We start from the raw sequence: 18,411 nt of genomic DNA on the forward strand, positions 1-18,411 counted from the left end.
CTTCGTTCTTTTTTTTTTAACTTCGTTCTTGATGAAACCTAAACATGCAAAATCCTGCCCTGGCCAGTTTGACTCAGCAGTTAGAGCGTCGACTGGAGGACCAATGAGTCATGGGTCGATTCCTGTCAAGGGCACATACCTCGTACGTGGCTTGCGGTTCATCCCAGGCCCTGGGGGTTCCTGTGGGAGGCAACTAGTTCATGTGGCTCTATCACATCACATCGTGTTTCTCTCTGTCTCCCTCCCTCCTTCCCTCCTTCCCTCCCTCCCTCCCTCCCTCCCTCCCTCCCATTCTATCTGACAATAAGTGGAAAAATATCCTCAGGTGAGGAATAAAAAAAAATCAATAAAGAAGAAAAAAACATGCAAAATCCTACACATTAACACAGGTAAAATATAAATGATGCTACACTGTGTCATAAAGAAACTGTAAAAATGGACAAGAAATAACCCCACATCCCAAGGGTCTTACAGGCTAGTAATGATGTACTACAACTTCTGACACATTTTAAAAGATTCAATTCAAAAAAACAATTGCAAGTATTCACCATTTACAAGGCGTGATAAAAAATAAGAAGAGTAATTATTGCAGTGTCTTAAATAATACCTCTAAAAATATTCAGATTATCAAATAACTTTTTGTCCTCATTTTGAAAAGGTCAACACGTTTTACATGATATATTAAAAGACAACTACTTTCAACTGTAGATGCTTTTCTTCATATGTACTTCCATACTCTAAATAACAGGCTTGTGTTGCTGCATCACGTTATTTTAGTTGTAGGCATTCTCTATTGTCTTTCCTCACCCTACCACAACTAAACACATAACGTGCACAATCAGTTCCTATTCTTTATCATCACAGTACAGTGATTAAATAAATATGTAGTGTTTATATTATTATGAGTATACATGCTTCCAGAACAGAGTGACATATGGTTATGATCATTTTTCATTTCCTGCAAAATGTTTTGTTCTCCCTGGAGATAATGATTTTTGCATGTGTGTTTAGTTAATTTTATAATCCCTAACTCAACCGACTCTCTTTCAGGTGTTTAATTTTATTAACATATTCTATCAATTTCATTTTCCTAAATATTTCTGTCCCAAGGCCTCTGACCGACTCCAACTTGGACTTGTTGTGTACCTGTCATCCTAGGACCTTCCTTGGCAAACATCTTGGGGATTCCTTTCTCTTCTCTCCTCGTTATAGATCTCCTGTTTGGATGGAACACAACCTTCAGTAACTTCATGAGAAAGGATGCATGGGAAGGAAATGTTTTGAGAGCTTGCATGTCTGAACATACCCTTTTCCCCTCTACATGCATACTGGGTATAGAATTCTAGGCTGCAAATATTTCTCTTCAGAATTTCGAAGTCATTTAACTATTGCTTTCTGCCTTCCAGTATTGCTACTGAGGAGTCAAAAGACATTTTGATTCTTGATCCTTTGTCTGAGTCTTCTTTTTTTTGTCTCATTTGAAGTTTGTAGGCTCTTCTCTTTGTCTCCAGTGCCTGAAATTTCATAGTAATGTGTCTGAGTGTGGGTCTTTTTTCATCCCTGGTGATACGCACTCATTGAGATTTTTCAATCTGAAAAGTCATGAGCTTCAATTTGGGGAAATTTCCATAAATTATTCTGTTAATGCTTTCCCAACTGTGTTCTTATTTCTCTCTGTCAGGAACTCCTATTATTCAGATGAAGTTGTTCTTGGGACTTTTTCTTCTTCTTCTCTCTTATTTTCTGCTCTTGGTCTTTTTGCTCTACTCTCCAGAAGATTTTCTCAACTGGGTTTTACAACTCTTCTATTGAGTTTTTCATTTATGCTACCATAATTTTAATTCCAAAGAATAATTTTTGCTATCTGAATATTTTTCTTATGTAGTGTCGTTTTGTGAATGTAATATCTTCTCTTGTTTTATTTTTTTTATTTTTATTTTTTTTTATCCTCATCCGAGGACATTTTTCCATTTTTTGTACAGACAGAGTGGGAGGGAGAGAGAGGAAGAGAGAGAGAGGGAAACATCGATGTGAAAGGGACACATTGAGTGGCTGCCACCCGCACGACCAACCAGGGCCGGGGACAAACTGCAACCGAGGTACATGCCCTTAGCGGGAACCAAACCCGGGTCTCTCCAGACCGCAGGCGGATGCTCTAACCGCTGAGCCAAACCGGCCAGGGCTCTTCTCTTGTTTTAAAGTTTTTTTTCTCTTTACCTAGTTGTTATTTCCTCAAATTTCCTTCTTCCATTTATTCACTTTGATTTTTATTGTTCTTTCACAGGATTTCTTCAACTTTATGGTACTCAATTATTTCTTTGCTCATATTTAAAAGTAGGACACTAAAAAAAAAAGAAAAATATGTCACTAAAAGATAATTGAAAGATTTGAGCATAGCCTGGCAGTTTTGTTCAGTGGTTAGAGCGTTGGCCTGCAGACTGAAGGGTTGCAGTTTTGATCCCCGGCCCCTGTAGGGCTTGTGCAGGAGGCAACCAATCTATATGTCTCTCTCACGTCAATGTCTCTCTCTCTCTCTCTCTCTCCTCCACCCCCTTCCACCCTTCCTCTCTCTCTAAAAATCAATGGAAAAATATCCTTCGGTGAGGTTGTACACCTGAAACTAATATAACATTGTACATCAACTGTAATTGAAAAATTTTTTTAATTATTACTATTTTTTTCATCCTCACCCGAGGATATTTTTCTATTTATCTTGGGAGGGAGGGAGAGAGAGAGAAACATCAACATGAGAGGGACACACTGACTGGTTGCCTCCCACATGACCCTGATCAGGGCTGAGGAAGAACCGCAACTGAGGCACGTGCTCTTGACCAGAATCAAACCCACAACTCATTGGTCCATGGGCTGACGCTCTAACCACTGAGAAAATCTGGCCAGGGCAAATACAAAAATTATTTAAAAAACAATTGAGGCCCTGGCCAGTTTGGCTCAGCGGTTAGAGCGTCGGCCTGCGGTCCAGAGAGACCCGGGTTCGGTTCCCGCTAAGGGCACGTACCTCAGTTGCAGTTTGTCCCCGGCCCTGATTGGGTCGTGCTGGTGGCAGCCACTTATGTGTACCTTTCACGTTGATGTTTCTCTCTCTCTCCCTCTCTCTCCCTCCTGCTGTATCTGAACAAAAAAATGAAAAAATGTCCTCAGGTGAAGATAAAAAAAAAAAAAACTTGAGGCCCAGCTGGCGTGGCTCAGTGGTTGAGCGTTGACCCCTGCACCAAGAGGTCACTGCTTTGATTCCCGGTCAAGGCACATGCCCAGGTTGTGGGCCTGATCCCCAGCGGAGGGCATGTAGGAGGCAGCCAATTGATGTTCTCATCAATGTTTCTATCTCTCTCTCCCTCTCCCTGCCTCTCTTTCTAAAATCAATAAAGAAAAAAAAGTTGAGCATATGTCAGCTCTGAGTTTTAGTGTGAAATGATATGGCTGAGCTGCTGGTTGAGGAACTCCTTTTTTGTGGATCCCCAGAGAAGGATCTTCTAATCTCCTGCCTAGAGTCTAGGTCTGACCATCATTGTCTTGGAGTCAACTGAAAACTACAACTGGAAACATCCTACATGATATGAAATTTCCATACACCATCATTTCAGTCAAAATAACTATGAGTTAATAGTGTGAGACCCACTGGATTTACAGGTTTTAGCTTGCATCCCATCACCCGGCAGCAGTTAGAGCTGATCTCACAGAACAGTGACATGGCCATTGAAACTCAGTGACTTTGCCAGCTCTGGAACCATGCTGTGTTGAGGTGTGAAGTTGGGGTGTGGTCCTACAGTATGAGGTAAATGCTCTAAACCTCTGACTACTGTAAGGTGTGCTCTCTCTTTTCCAGGAACCAAAGGAATGGAAATGAGGCTTATGCCTCCCACAGTTTAACCAAACGGCCCTTGCACAAAGTGTTTATTTCCTGTCCCCATGACTTTGGGCTCTGCTAGTTTAGCAGTCTTAATAATTAAGGTTAGGATACATCCATCAGGGACATAAGAATTTTGTGGAGTAGACAAGTAGAGATGTCTTTCAATCAGAAAATAAAGGATGACAATTGAGGTGAGAAGACAGAATTTCAAACAGCAGTTTGAGAGTCCTGGGGTATCAGATGTAAAGGTGTAAGAGTAGATTAAACCTCTGAAGGAGAGTGCAAACGGAGCAGCCAGCCCAAGACTGTGCCCTGGGAATCCCGCAGTCAGAGGCTGGAAGGAATGAGAACAGGCTGATGTAATCACAATAAAAATCAGTGAGGCATTTCTAGTTTTAAATGGTGTTTGCCTAGAAGCTCCTGACTCGATCTCTCCCATATGCTGCCTAAAATACATAAAAAGACAAAGAACAATGACAAAATTCATACCGGTGCAGAACATAAAGAATGACATGCTACTTATTGTCAGAAGGAATTACCTCAATTTATGAAGCTGATGGAGTTGGATTCAGATAAACAATGGTAGTCTACGCATACTGTGCTTCATGATAGAGAGCAGGTCCACCCCTCTGAAGGTAGGACATCTGAGCATCCCTCCCCCACTGTATGAACCCTGGCGTGCTGACTCAGAAAGCCACAGTCCATAGAAAGCTGAACACTGAGCAACTGGCCCTCTTTAACCCCTAAAACCCACAATCCCAGTTTTTGGTTATAGTAGGCTCTCATCTTTCTATGTGTATTGAGAGACTACAACTTCTAAAATTCCGTGGGAAAGGATGACGTGGGGAGGGAGACACAACTAGTAGTCCACTGTGCCCTGGCAGATCTGTCCCTGTAACCGGCTGAGTGCTGGTCACAGCACTTGCTGAACTACAGCAGATCATGAGTTCCCCTGGTTTGGTTTGTCAGAGAATCAGTTAGTTCCTATTCCTCAGGCAGTGACATTGGGACCACAGTGTCTTATTGCAGTATAGCAGAGCCATGTAAGAAAAAACACTGGGAATTGCTCTGGACATGAGCATATTAAACTGGCCTCTAGTTGGAGATCTGAGAGGGAGCCAAGGGAGATCCTGCCTGGGTATGTGATGGATATACTGGACGTAGAGTAGATGGAAAAAGTAAACTGTGCAAACTGACTGAAAGTCTTAATAACTCCCTCTCAACATGGCACTATGAAAAGCTACGACATGCTTGTGTATTTTATTCCCTCAGGTTAATACTCCTGACTCTGCCTCCAGAACTTACTAGCCAGAGTCAATCTTGCCTGATACTCTTTGAAAAATGATCCAGTTTTTTAGTTCTCCTTGCCCCACATATTTCATGTGTCAAAGGATCATTTGCTTCTCAAGGCGGCTCGGCCATGCTCTTAGACATGCTCTCCTACTGCTCAGAGCTGGTGGCCAGCCTCCCTACCAGCATGTAGTCTGCCCCAGATCCTCGGAACCCTGGTCCATATCAGACATCCAAGCCTCTTCCTGCCCAAGAGAGATTAATAATATAGACAAAGGGAAAGGAACATAACCTAGAAGATTCAGAAGATAGACTTCTCTCGAAGTAATTTTCATAGAGAAAACTGTTTCGGGCCGTGTCAAGGTGTTTCCGGCTGCATTGGCTTTCCTGCCGTGGCGGCTGGGCACGTGCAGGCCTGGGAGGCCTGGGTTACTGCACCGCTGAGCGGAGGATGGAGACACCTGGCAGGGTGGATGCTGTAGATGAGATTTCAAGGGTTTGACATTGCTGGATAAGAAAACAACAGATGGGATTTAATCCAAAATGACGGCGGAGTGAATGGAAGCTACACAGACCTTCTCCCAGGACCAAACTGGAATTACAACTAAAATAAAGACAAATGGTTGGGAAAAAGCAACAGAAAAGCAGCTTGTGAGGACCATATAACCAGGGACACTGAACCGATCCTGGTAGGATTATGGAGGCACGAGAGGGGGACTGGGAGCCCACAAACAGCAGCTGTCTTAGCTGGGAGCAGCACCCTGGGGTTACACTCCCAAGCGGCTCCACAGTGCAGAGCTGGGACAGAGGCTAAAATAGCCACAGCCACCCACCCTGGGCTCTGGCAGAGGGAGGGCGACTGGACTGGAACTGTGTGGGGACACTGGGGATATGGAGGGCACTCAGAGCTTTTATTGAGTTGTGGCCACACAGGATGGTGGTCATCTTACTCTTTCCCAGGGCTCTGGGGAGAGGCGGCCCTGCCCTTGGAGATTCAACCCCACCTGGTGGCCATTAAAATGCAAATTGAGGCCCATTAACAACCAGCATCTGCCCCACCCTCGGGAAGTCCTCTTATGCCGAACACCTGAGGGAGTTTTTCAGTTAACTGAGAACCCAAGGCTCTTCAAGTAACTGCTACTGATAGCCTTCAGGCAAAAAGCTAGAGGATAACTGAACCATTCCTGGGCTTGCAACTCTACCCAGGAAAGTAAGACTTGACAGTGGTGTTTAATGTTGAGTCCTCCCTCGCTCATCCAAACCCAGTAGAGGGAGCCACAAACAGCAGACCAACACCCATAGGGAAAATTTGGCAGGCTCCAAAACTCAGAGATAGCCAAAATGGTGAAACAAAGAAACAAATCCCAAATGAAAGAACAAGAGACCTCTAACGAATGACATAAATTAAATACAGTTAAGCAAGTTAACAGAGCTAGAATTCAGAGCCATGATCTTAAGGAAGCTCAACAGCATGTGTAAGGACATCAGCACCATGAGTAAAGACATAGAAACATTGAAAATCAACCAATTGGAAATTAAAAACCACCAAGAATAAATGAAGAATGACATGGCAAAAATAAAGAACACATTGGAAGGACTAAACAGCAGAGTAGAGGAAGCTAAGGACCGGATTGGTCCTTGGAAAACCCTAAAGACCCCATCAAAAATCTACTAGACTTAATAAATGAATTTGACAAAGTAGCAGGATACAAAATTAACATCAAGAAATCGACGCCATTCTTATACACCAATGATGAAGTCACAGAAAGAGAAACTAAAATAATCCCATTTACCATCGCGGCAAAAAAATAAATAAATAAAAAAATAAGATACCTAGGAATAAACTTAACCAAAGAAGTAAAGGACCTATTTGCAGAAAACTACAGGACATTGAAAAAAGAAATAGAGGAAGATATAAAAAAGTGGAAGCACATACCTTGTTCATGGATTGGAAGAATTAACATAATTAAAATGTCCATATTACCCAAAGCAATCTATAGATTCAATGTAATCCCTATCAAAATACCAATGACATATTTCACAGAACTAGAACAAATACTTCAAAAGTTCATATGGAACCAAAAAAGACCCTGAATAGCCACAGCAATCTTGAAAAAGAAGGACAAAGTAGGTGGGATCACAATACCAAATATCAGGTTATACTACAAAGCTACTGTAATCAAAACAGCCTGGTACTGGCACAAGAACAGGCATATAGACCAGTGGAACAGAACAGAGAACCCAGAAATTGACCCAAGACATTATGCTCAATAAATATTTGACAAAGGAGGCAAGAGCATACAATGGAGTAAAGACAGCCTCTTTAATAAATGGTGTTCGGAAAACTGGATAGCTAAAAGCAAAAAAATGGAACTAGACCATCAAATTATACCATACACAAGAATACATTCAAAATGGATAAAAGACTAAAATGTGATCCATGCCATAAGAATCCTAGAAGAAAATGTAGGCAACAAAATTTCAGACATCATACTCAGCAGAATTTTCACTGATACATCATCTAAGGCAACAGAAACAAAGGAAAAAATAAACACATGGGACTACATCAAACTAAAACGCTTCTGCACAGCAAAAGATACAACCATCAAAATAGAAAGGCAACCCACTGTATGGGAGAGCATCACTGCCAATGATACATCAGATAAGCGGTTAATTTCCAAAATATATAGAGTGCTCATATAACTCAACAAAAGGAAGACAAAGAACCCAAATAAAAAATGGGCAGAGGCCCTGGCCGGTTTGGCCCAGTGGTTGGAGCGTAGGCTTGCGGTCCAGAGAGACCCGGGTTCGGTTCCCGCTAAGGGCACGTACCTCAGTTGCAGTCTGTCCCCGGCCCTGGTTGGTCGTGTGGGTGGCAGCCACTCGATGTGTCCCTTTCACGTCGATATTTCTCTCTCTCTCTCTCTCTTTCCCTCCCTCCCACTCTATCTGAACAAAAAATGGAAAAATGCCCTCGGGTGAGGATAAAAAAAAAAAAAAAAATGGGCAGAGGAGCTAAATAGATACCTCTCCAAAAGGACATACAAATGGCCAGGAGCCATATGAAGAAATGTTCAACATCACTAATCATCAGAGAGATGCAAATTAAAACAACAGTGAGGTATCACCTCACACCTGTCAGAATGGCCGCCATCAACAAATCATCAAACAAGTGTTGGCAACGGTGTGGAGAAAAGGGGACTCTAGTACACTGCTGGTGGGAATGCAGACTGGTGCAGCCACAATGGAAAACACTATGGTGTTACCTCAAAAAATTAAAAATTGAATTGCCATTTGACCCAGAGATCCCACTTCTAGGAATATACACTAAGAAGCCTGAAACACCAATCAGAAAGAATATATGCACCCCCATTTTTATAGCAGCACTATTTACAATAGCTAAGATCTGGAAACAGCCCAAGTGTCCATCAGTAGACAAATGGATAAAAAAGCCGTGGTACATATATAATGGAGTACTATGCAACTGTAAGAAAGAAAGATCTCTTATCCTCTGAGACAACATGGAGGGACAAGCCAAGCAGAGAAGGACAAATATCACATGATCCCACTTATTTGGGGAATACAATGAACATAACAGTCTGAGGAATTGGGTAGACCCAGAGATGTGAAAGTAGGGTACAGACTGACAACCCTCAGAAGAGGGGGTGGTGGAAGCAGGGAAGAGATAAACTACAGAACGTATATGCATGTATGCATATCCAATGGACATGGACAACAAAGTCAGGGATGGGGTAGGGGGGATGGGGATGAGGGTGTCAATGGGGAAAAAAAGGAGAAAAATCTGTAACAAAAATAAATTAATAAAAAATTAAATAAAAATTGTTTGACATCCTGCCCTGGCCAGTTTGGTTCAGCGGTTGGAGCGTTGGCCTGTGATCCGGAGAGACCCGGGTTCGGTTCCCACTAAGGGCATGTGCCTCGGTTGCAGTTTGTCCCCGGCCCTGGTTGGGTCGTGCGGGTGGCGGCCACTCAATGTGCCTCTTTCACGTCGATGTTTCTCTCTCTCTCTCTCCCTCCCACTCTCTCTGTACAGAACATGGGAAAATGTCCTCGGGGTGAGGATAAAAATTAAAAAAAAAAAAAATTGTTTGACATCTTTAATTAGAAAGCAAGGAGTTGTGGCCCGTTGTGGCCTGTACAAAACAGAATCAGAAGCACAAAAGAAGAGAAGATGAGATGAAACCCCAACTACAAATTATGAGTATGTCTGAGGAGTAATCCAGGATAATTTGGACAGAAGAAACAAAATAAGTCAAAGATAAATTGAATAAAAATGTCTGAACCTAAAAGAAGACTTAAAATTACAAAAAAAATATGATACAAAATTAATGGATAAAGACCCACATCTGGATATATCCTGGAAAAACAAAAACAAAAGCTGGATAACAAGGATTTTATAAGCATTTGGGCAGACTAAAACAGAGAACTTATAAACGACCAAAAATCACATAGTCCTCATTTAGAACTTAACTATAACAGAGTTTGTAACAAAGTCTGGAGGGATAAAGTTTGAAATTAAAGCTACTGTTTAAGTGTGAACCATTGTGTTTATGTATGTTGGGAAGAGAAAACCATAAGAGGCTGCAGAATAAAAATATCATTCATGTTCTCTTCCTTAAAGAAATCATGAGTATATGTTCAACTAAGAAAGTTGCGGACATTAAAGCACGTTTAGTTTTTCCTTCCTTCCTTCCTTCCTTCCTTCCTTCCTTCCTTCCTTCCTTCCTTCCCAGATATTTTTTTTTTTTATATTTATTTATTTATTTTATGGTACGTGCCCCTAGTGGGAACCGAACCTGGGACTCTCTGGTCTGCAGGCCGACGCTCAACCACTGAGCCAAACTGGCCAGGGCCCTTCCCAGATATTTATTGAGTCATTGCTATGTGTGCTAAGCATTAGAAATGTAACAGGAAACAAGGCTAGTGCTCTGAAGGAAGGAAGGAGAAAAACAAAAGAAATCAGTGGATCATTTGATATGTTTCATGTCCTGAACAACTATTTAAATTCAGCCCTGGCTGCGTTGGCTCAGTGGTTAGAGTGTGGGAGACAACCAATCGATGTGTCTCTCTCACATCGATGTTTTTCTCTCTCTCCCACTCCCTTTCTCCCTTCTCCTCTATCTAAAAATTAATAGAAAAATATCCTCAGGTGAGGATTAATCAAAAAAATTTTAAATAAAAAAGAATATTTCAATTCTTCCTAAGTGTTGAGAGAGTCATTTGTCGTAATTGTGAGGGAAAGTAAGCAAAAGAGCTAGGCAACTATTTTATTTAGTAAGGAAAAATAAAAGCAGTACCAGAAAGGAAAAATACTTCGTTCAACTGTGAGTACTGCGTATATAAAAGTCATAATAACAAAGTCTGAGTTTTCACCCCACAATAGGACTAGATGAGGGATAAGAGGGAACGTGTAAGTGTGCGTGTGGCTATGAAGGTGGGCGGTGAATAGTAGCAAATAGGTAATGGTTAAAACGGAAATATTAGGAAATAGCAGTATAGCTTGTTATTTAGAACTATGAGTCTAAATACCAGAGCAGTCAGCCAAAAACAAGAAAGTGGTGACCCCTGGGGAATGAAGGGAGGGGCTATCTTAGAGGAGAGATGGGACCAGAGATTGCATTTTTCATTATAAGCCTTACAATACTGTTTGGTTTTTTAAACCATGTACATGCAGCAATGCGATAATTTTTTTTTTTTTGTATCCTCACCCGAGGACATTTTTCCATTATTTGTTCAGATAGAGTGGGGAGGGAGGGAGAGACAGAGAGAAACATCGATGTGAAAGGGACACATCGAGTGGCTGCCACCCGCACGACCCAACCACGGCCAGGAACAAACTGCAACCGAGGTACATGCCCTTAGCGGGAACCGAACCCAGATCTCTCTGGACCGCAGGCTGATGCTCTACCGCTGAGCCAAACTGGCCAGGGCAATAATTTTTTTAATTAAATTTAAAAAACTGACCATTTTTCTTCTGTAAAAATAAAGCAAAATGAAAATGTGGGCAACTCCTTTATACCAGGATATAGCAAAATATACAAAACTTTGTTCCTACCTTCTTCCAGTTCTGTGATTTCCAAGTGTCTTGTTCTCTGTGCTCCAGGTCCCTCACATTTTACTGAATGAACATTATTTACCACCTTCACAAAGAATAAGGAAGGACTAATAAAAAATTATTAATAAGTATAAAGAGGCCGAAAAAGATGGGAATCTAGGGTGAGCCTTTTGCCTGAAAATTGTTAGAACATGAGATATGAAAAAGATTTATAGAATGTGGGAATTTTTTCTTCCTGGAGATAGATTTTTTTTTTTATTAAACAAATCTATCCTGCAAATGCTGTCAGGTATAGCAGCAACCAGAGTGGGCCTCCAATGCATTCACTTAACCAGTGAATTCATTATTCAAGAAACCTGCCTAAGCTAAAATATAACAAAAAGTAATAAAATAATACAAGCTAACAATAACTGAGCAGCTGCTAAGTGACCAGCATTGTCCTGAGCCCTTTCTTTGCATCCCATCATTTGAATTCTCATGATGTTCCCATGAATTAGGTTGACTATTTCCTGATTCTACATAGGGGAAATCTTTTAAGGGGTAAGTCATTTGTTCAAGGAAGTGGCAGTCTGAATTTAAATTCATATCTGTCTTACTCAAAGGCCCAAGCTCTTGTACACTTCCTGTGTATTTTGGGAAAAACCAAAAATGACAAGGTTGGGGGTGGGAGTGGAGAAGATCAGGAATTACTGTGGCTGCCAAGTCTCCAGGCAAGAGTATAGGAGTAGAAGAGAAAATGAACGAGGGCCAATTGAAACTGCAAAGGAGTGAATTACTTTGTAAAAGAATGCCACATGAACACTACTAGAATAAAACAGAATACACAGAAAATAATTCACCAAACATTTATTGAGTGACCTCTTACATGGTCACTGAGCTAGGTACTGACAGTACACATTTTTTCATGTATGTAATGTAATATACAGGGTAGGACAAAAGTAGGTTTACAATTGTTTGTATGAAAAATAATACAATAATTAATACATGATAGCACATGAATAAACTCTGTTTCACATACTTACAGCTGTTGACCTACTTTTGCCCCACCCTGTACTCAGAAATGAAGAACGTGTCAAAGAATCACTATAAAATTGAAAGCCGTCTGCTATCCTGAGAACACACACTAGTTTCGTAGAAGAAATGAATTGTTATTCTATGGCATTTTCAGTAGAGGGCACTAGGTGATCAAGATAGTTTTGAATTTCAAGTTATCAAAATAGTTAATAGGAGCATCTTTCAGAACTACAGTCATGATTTTATTATTATTATTATTCGGTATGTGCCCCTAGCAGGAACCGAACCCGGGACTCTCTGGTCTGCAGGCCAATGCTCCAACCGCTGAGCCAAACTGGCCAGGGCCACAGTCATGATTTTAAAAAACATATCAGGTGTTCCAAAAACGGAATAAGCCATAAACCAAAAAATAAAAGATGTTTGATAGATATCAATATTGGTGAGATCACTAGGGTCAATATTCTAGATATTTGCACAATTACAGATTGTGTGTGTGTGTGTGTGTGTGTGTAATTCTATTTATAAAATAAGTTCCATTACTTATTTGCAAGTGTCTAATAGGGCCATTAGGAAATGCCAGTTTGGCACTTAGCACTTATGAAAGAGATGGCTTAGTATAGTAGAATAACCCTTGGGCCAAATGTCGAAAGGCTAGAATTTGACAGGTCTACTCCTTCTCCCCACCCCATTGCCTTTTGCTAATTATGTGGCCTGGGGGCAAATTACTTAATCTCAGTTCCCATACCTCTAACATAGTATAATTTTTCCCTTGCTTATGAATGTGAAAATGTGTTGCAAAGTTATAAGTACAAAAGATATTATTAACCCTGGTCAGTTTGGCTCAGCAGTTAGAGCGTTGGCCTGAGGTCTAGAGTCCCAGGTTCAGTTCCCTCTAAGGCAGTGGTTCTCAACCTTCCTAATGCCACAACCCTTTAATACAGTTCCTCATGTTGTATGTGGGCGGACCTGCCTGGAGACAGTAGAGAACCGTGTCTCAGTTCCTAAAACCATCCGAAATACGTGTTTTCCGATGGTCTTAGGTGACCCCTGTGAAAGGGTAGTTCAACCCCTAAAGGGATCGTGACCCACAGGTGAGAACCCCTGTTCTAAGGGCATGTATATCGGTTGCAGTTTGTTCTTGGCCCCGGTTGGGGTCCTGTGGGTGGTGACCACTCGATGTGTCTCTCTCTCTGATGCTTCTCTCTCTTCCTCCCTCTCTCCCTCATGCTCTATCTGAAGATAAATGCAAAAATGTCCTCAAGTGAGCCCTGGCCGGTTTGGCTCAGCGGTTAGAGCGTCAGCCTGCGGTCCTGAGAGACCCGGGTTCAGTTCCCGCTAAGGGCATGTACCGAGCTCGGTTGCAGTTTGTCCCCGGCCCTGGTCGGTTGTGCCGGTGGCAGCCACTCGATGTGTCCCTTTCACATCGATGTTTCTCTCTCTCTCTCTGTTCCTCTCTCTCCCCCTTACTCTACCTGAACAAAAAATGGAAAAATGTCCTCGGGTGAGGATTAAAAACAAAAGTATAGACAGTCAAGCTATTAGAAAAAAGAAGCCCTGGATATGCCTGGTTTTCTCTAAAGCTGAGATGTCATCCCAAGTCCAGAGCCTCACCTCTGAAGAGTGTAGGGTTGCTACTAATCACGTGGCATCTTACGAGCGGCACATCAGTGTGCTTATTTATCTGTGGCCTGTAATTACAAAGAAGACACAGGAGCACCTCTTCTTGTCGCATTCCTCCAAGACCAAGCTGAGATGAAGAGGGAACAGGCAAAACAGTTGCTGAAACATCTAAGAACATGTGGAGGTAAAATCTGCCTTCTGGGGTTAAGCGCGCTGATAGAGATAACTGGAGGGCTGGCCTCCAAGCTCTAGAATCCGCTCTGGAGTTAGAAAACCAGGTAACTGAGCTCCTGCGAGACCTGAAGACCACGGCTTCTGCCAACGATGAAACTGATCTCTTATGCTTCATGGGAAAGTAGCTGGATAAACAGAAGAGGAACACAGGCTGTCTGGAACACCAGCTTGTATATCACAAGGGATTAGAAAAGCAGGCCCAGCAGGAACACCCATTTAAAAAGTCCGCTGACATGTCAGGTAAAGAGCCTTAACATCTGAAGGCAACAAAGCAAGTCTAGAATCTTAGTCTTGTCCTGGCTGGTGTGGCTCAGTGAGTGTCCTCCCACGCATGGAGGGGTTGCCAGTTTGATCCTGGTCAGGGTGCGTACAGCAGGCAACCAATCTATATTTCTCTCCCTCTCTCTCTAAAATCAATAAAAACATAGTTTTTTGTTGTTGTTGTTTTTTGTTTTAAATAGAATGTTCATCTTGCCCTGGCCAGTGTGGATTAGTTGGTTGAGTGTCGTCTTGTGAACAGAGAGATCGCCAGTTCAATTCCCAGTCAGGACACATGCCCAGGTTGAGGGTTTGGTGCCAGGTAAAGGGAGGCAACCAACTGAGGTTTCTCTCTTTCTCTTTCTCTGTTTCTCTCTCTCTCTCCCCCTTCCTCTCTCTCTAAAATTAGACGAGATCGGGCGCGTTCAGGGTGGTATGGCCGTAGACTCTCTCTAAAATCAATAAAAACATATATTTTTTAAAAAGAATCTTAATCTCCATTTCAAAGAACACTGCTTTCCTTCATTGTTGTGTGTACAAATAAACCTATTTTTGCATTATTTAAAAAAGAAAAGAGTCTGTCCAACGTGGCTCAGCGGTTGAGCATTGACCCACGTACCCAAGAGGTCACTGGTTCAATTCCCAGTCAGGGCACATGCCCAGGTTATGGGCCCAATCCCCAGTGGGGGACATGCAGGAGGCAGCCTATCTCTCTTTCCCACTCCCTTCCTCCTAAAATTCCTTTCTCCTTTCTAAAATCAATAAAGAAAAAAAAAATTAAAAGAAAAGAAGAAATTCCTGAAACTTAACAGAATTAGTTCTTTTAACTCTTTCAAAGAAGCCAAAGCCCTTATCAAACACTTTAATCAATTCACCAAATATTAGTTAAACACCCAAGTGTATAGAAGTAAAATCTGAAATATGTTGCCCCTCCTCAAAATGCTTACCAGTGTGGAAATCAAAATATCACTGAATAAAACAATTTAAAAATAACCTATTGCTTAACATAACACAAAATTAATATAATACTAAACACTAAGGGTAGAAAAGAAGTTGTCAGGAAGAACTGAGGTAAAAATAATAACTTGGACTATCAAAGTATCTTTATGGTTCTAAAATTAGAGATTCCTTCTGGGGTATTGAGGATGCATAAAGTTTAGGCAAACTAACAAATTCAGACAGAGAAAGGATTTGAGCAAGATCACTGTGGCAATATCCACTAGATTGCACTGGATGGTGACCCAAACCAAGTCGATCAAATTCTCTGTCTCAGAAATGGCTGGAACTGGAGCATGTAAAACCAGAGCCGCAGAGGGGCAGAGAAGTGGGGGTGGGGGGTGGGGGGGGGTTGATCTGCAGAGAAAAGAAGCAAGAGAAAAATCCTGATGTCTTGGTTCTAGAGCCTGCTACATCCTTCTGGAGTTCCTCACTGCATTCTTGTACTGGGCTTCTGTGAGAATACTCCATATCCTTAAAATAATTTCCCTGTTTGCTTAAATTGCCTCAAGGTAGTTGTAAGACTTAGAACCAGTATGCCTTATCTAAGTCCAGTACAATCATGAAAATAGGAATGAGCGTGATGAAGAGATAGGACTGACTGTAGCAGATCCTTCTATACACAGAACACTGAGTAGGAAAGAAAATACATAAGACTAGGCACCTTCCCAAACAAGCACACTGTTGGCAGGCTAGTAGAACAGCAGCAGATCAGACGATCAATGACCCCTCCGGATGCTGATATCAAAGATGCTCCAGGTTCAAACAACAAGTGCTGGCGAGGGTGTGGAGAAAAGGGGACTCTAGTACACTGCTGGTGGGAATGCAGACTGCTGCAGCCACTATGAAAAACACTATGATGTTACCTCAAAAAATTAAAGATTGAACTTCCATTTGACCCAGAGATCCCACTTCTAGGAATATGCCCTAAGAAGCCTGAAACACCAATCAGAAAGAATGTATGTACCCCCATGTTCATAGCAGCACCATTAATAATAGCTAAGATCTGGAAACAGCCCAGTGTCCATCAGTAGACGAATGGATCAAAAAGCTGTGGTACATATACACAATGGAGTACTATGCAGCTGTAAGAAAGAAAGATCTCTTATCCTTTGAGATGACATGGAGGGACCTGGAAAGTATTATCTTCAGCAAAACAAGCCAAGCAGAGAAAGACAAATACCACATGATCTCACTTATTTGTGGAATATATTGAACATAACAGTCTGAGGAATTGGGTAGACCCAGAGATGTGGTAGTAGGGTACAGACTGACAACCCTCAGGAGAGGGGGTGATGGGGGGAGGGAAGAGATAAACTACAGAACTTATATGCATGATACACATAACCAATGGACACAGATAACGGAGCAGGGGATGGGGTGGGGGGGATGGGGAGGAGGGTGCCAATGGGGAAAAAAGGAGAAACATCTGTAACAAAAAAATTAAAAAAATAAAAAGATGCTCCAGGCAGCCCTAGCTGGTTTTGCTCAGCGGTTGGAGCGTTGGCTCGCGGATCAGAGATTCATGGGTTCGGTTCCTGCTAAGGGCATGTACCTTGGTTGCAGTTTGTCCCCGCCCCGGTTAGGGTCATGTGGGGAAACCAGTCAACGTTTCTCTCTCACATCAATGTTTCTCTCTCTCTCTTCATCCCTCTCTCCCTCTCTGTCTGAAGATAAATGCAAAAAATGTCCTCAGGTGAGGATAAAAAGAAAACAAAAAGATGCTCCAGGCAAAGAATGTAAAGGACATTGTTGGACAAGAAAGGGAGTCATGTACTCACACCCCAGGAGAAAGCCTTCATTTCTGGAGAAGAGTCTGGCAATGTTCTTAAAGTGGCTGTACTCTTTTTGACAAACAGGATTTAGCAAGTCCTCACTGTGTGTCAGGGACTCTTCTAGATACTAGAGATAAAGTACTAAGCAAGAAAGGCAAATTTTCTGCCCTCACAGAACTCATTCTTAGGGGAGGAGAGAGAAGGACAAATAATAAATAATTAATTACAACACAGCTCATTATTTCTAGGAATTAACACAGTAAAAATTCAGATAAATGGACATAGATGTAAGCACAAGGATATGGACACATTACACTATTTAGAATATTAAAAAACTAGAAGCGACCTAAATGTCCAATGAGAAGGAATTGATTACATAAATTATAGTATATCCAAATAATGGAGTACTATGTTACATCTTAAAATAGTAGTAGCTAATTTCATTTAGTGCTTGCTATGTGCAAGGTATTGTTCTAGTGTTTTATAGGTACCAATTTATTGACTAAATACAGACATCTGAAGTAGGTATTTCATTATGGTCTCCATTTTACGGATAAGGAAAATTATGGCATTAGAGAAGTTAAGTAACTTACCCAAAGTTGTATAGCTAATAAATGTGAGAGGTGAGATTTGAACCCAGAGAAGAGTGTGACCCTAGACACACAGTGTTCTTAACTACACCATCTCCTGAAAAACATTTCAATATAGGGAAATGCCCCTACTATATTTTTTTATCTAAAACATGCAAGATGTTGATTTAACTTGATATATACTTTAAAAATTAAATTATGTATATACTTGTGCCCTAAAATGGATTAGAAGGAGATATTTCAAAAAGTTAATTAATTATTGTCTCTGAATGGTATGATTACAAATTTTTCTTCCCTTCTGTATCGGTTTCCTATTTCCAAAACTGTTTTGCACTTTACCTGGATTACTTAGTAAAGGAGGCCAAATTTGTGCTGAGGCTTAAGGATACAGAGAAATTAAAGATGGGTGGAAAAGTAAATGGGAAAAGATTTTGGGTTTGCTACCATAAAGTGAGCAAAAAGCAGGAGAAAATCTTGTTTTTAGAAGTTGCTTCTTCCAAGATGTGTTTAAAAAAGAGTGTTGATGATGGACATTTAGGGCATTTTATTTATCACTTTTATAAAATGAAACTGAAACCAAGAGAAGGTAGATCACATGTCCAAAAAAATTAATGATGGAGCTAAGTAAACAATTACATACCATTCAAGGCAGTTGTGCTTAAAGTGCTGTGTGTGGCATGCACCGTATTT

At 41.4% G+C, this 18,411-nt stretch overlaps 1 long non-coding RNA gene across 1 annotated transcript; it reads right to left on the reverse strand.

The window, feature by feature from the left end:
* Positions 1-1,156: 1,156 nt before the first annotated feature.
* Positions 1,157-11,302, reverse strand: LOC118637993. Its single transcript, XR_004960993.1, has 3 exons — positions 11,235-11,302; positions 2,218-2,342; positions 1,157-1,217 (listed from the first exon to the last, which is right to left on the reverse strand). It is a non-coding gene; the product is annotated as an uncharacterized LOC118637993 (long non-coding RNA).
* Between the last annotated feature and the right edge of the window lie 7,109 nt (positions 11,303-18,411).

This window comes from Molossus molossus, unplaced genomic scaffold (genome assembly GCF_014108415.1).
Source record: "Molossus molossus isolate mMolMol1 unplaced genomic scaffold, mMolMol1.p scaffold_m16_p_20, whole genome shotgun sequence".
NCBI classification, from domain to species: domain Eukaryota; kingdom Metazoa; phylum Chordata; class Mammalia; order Chiroptera; family Molossidae; genus Molossus; species Molossus molossus.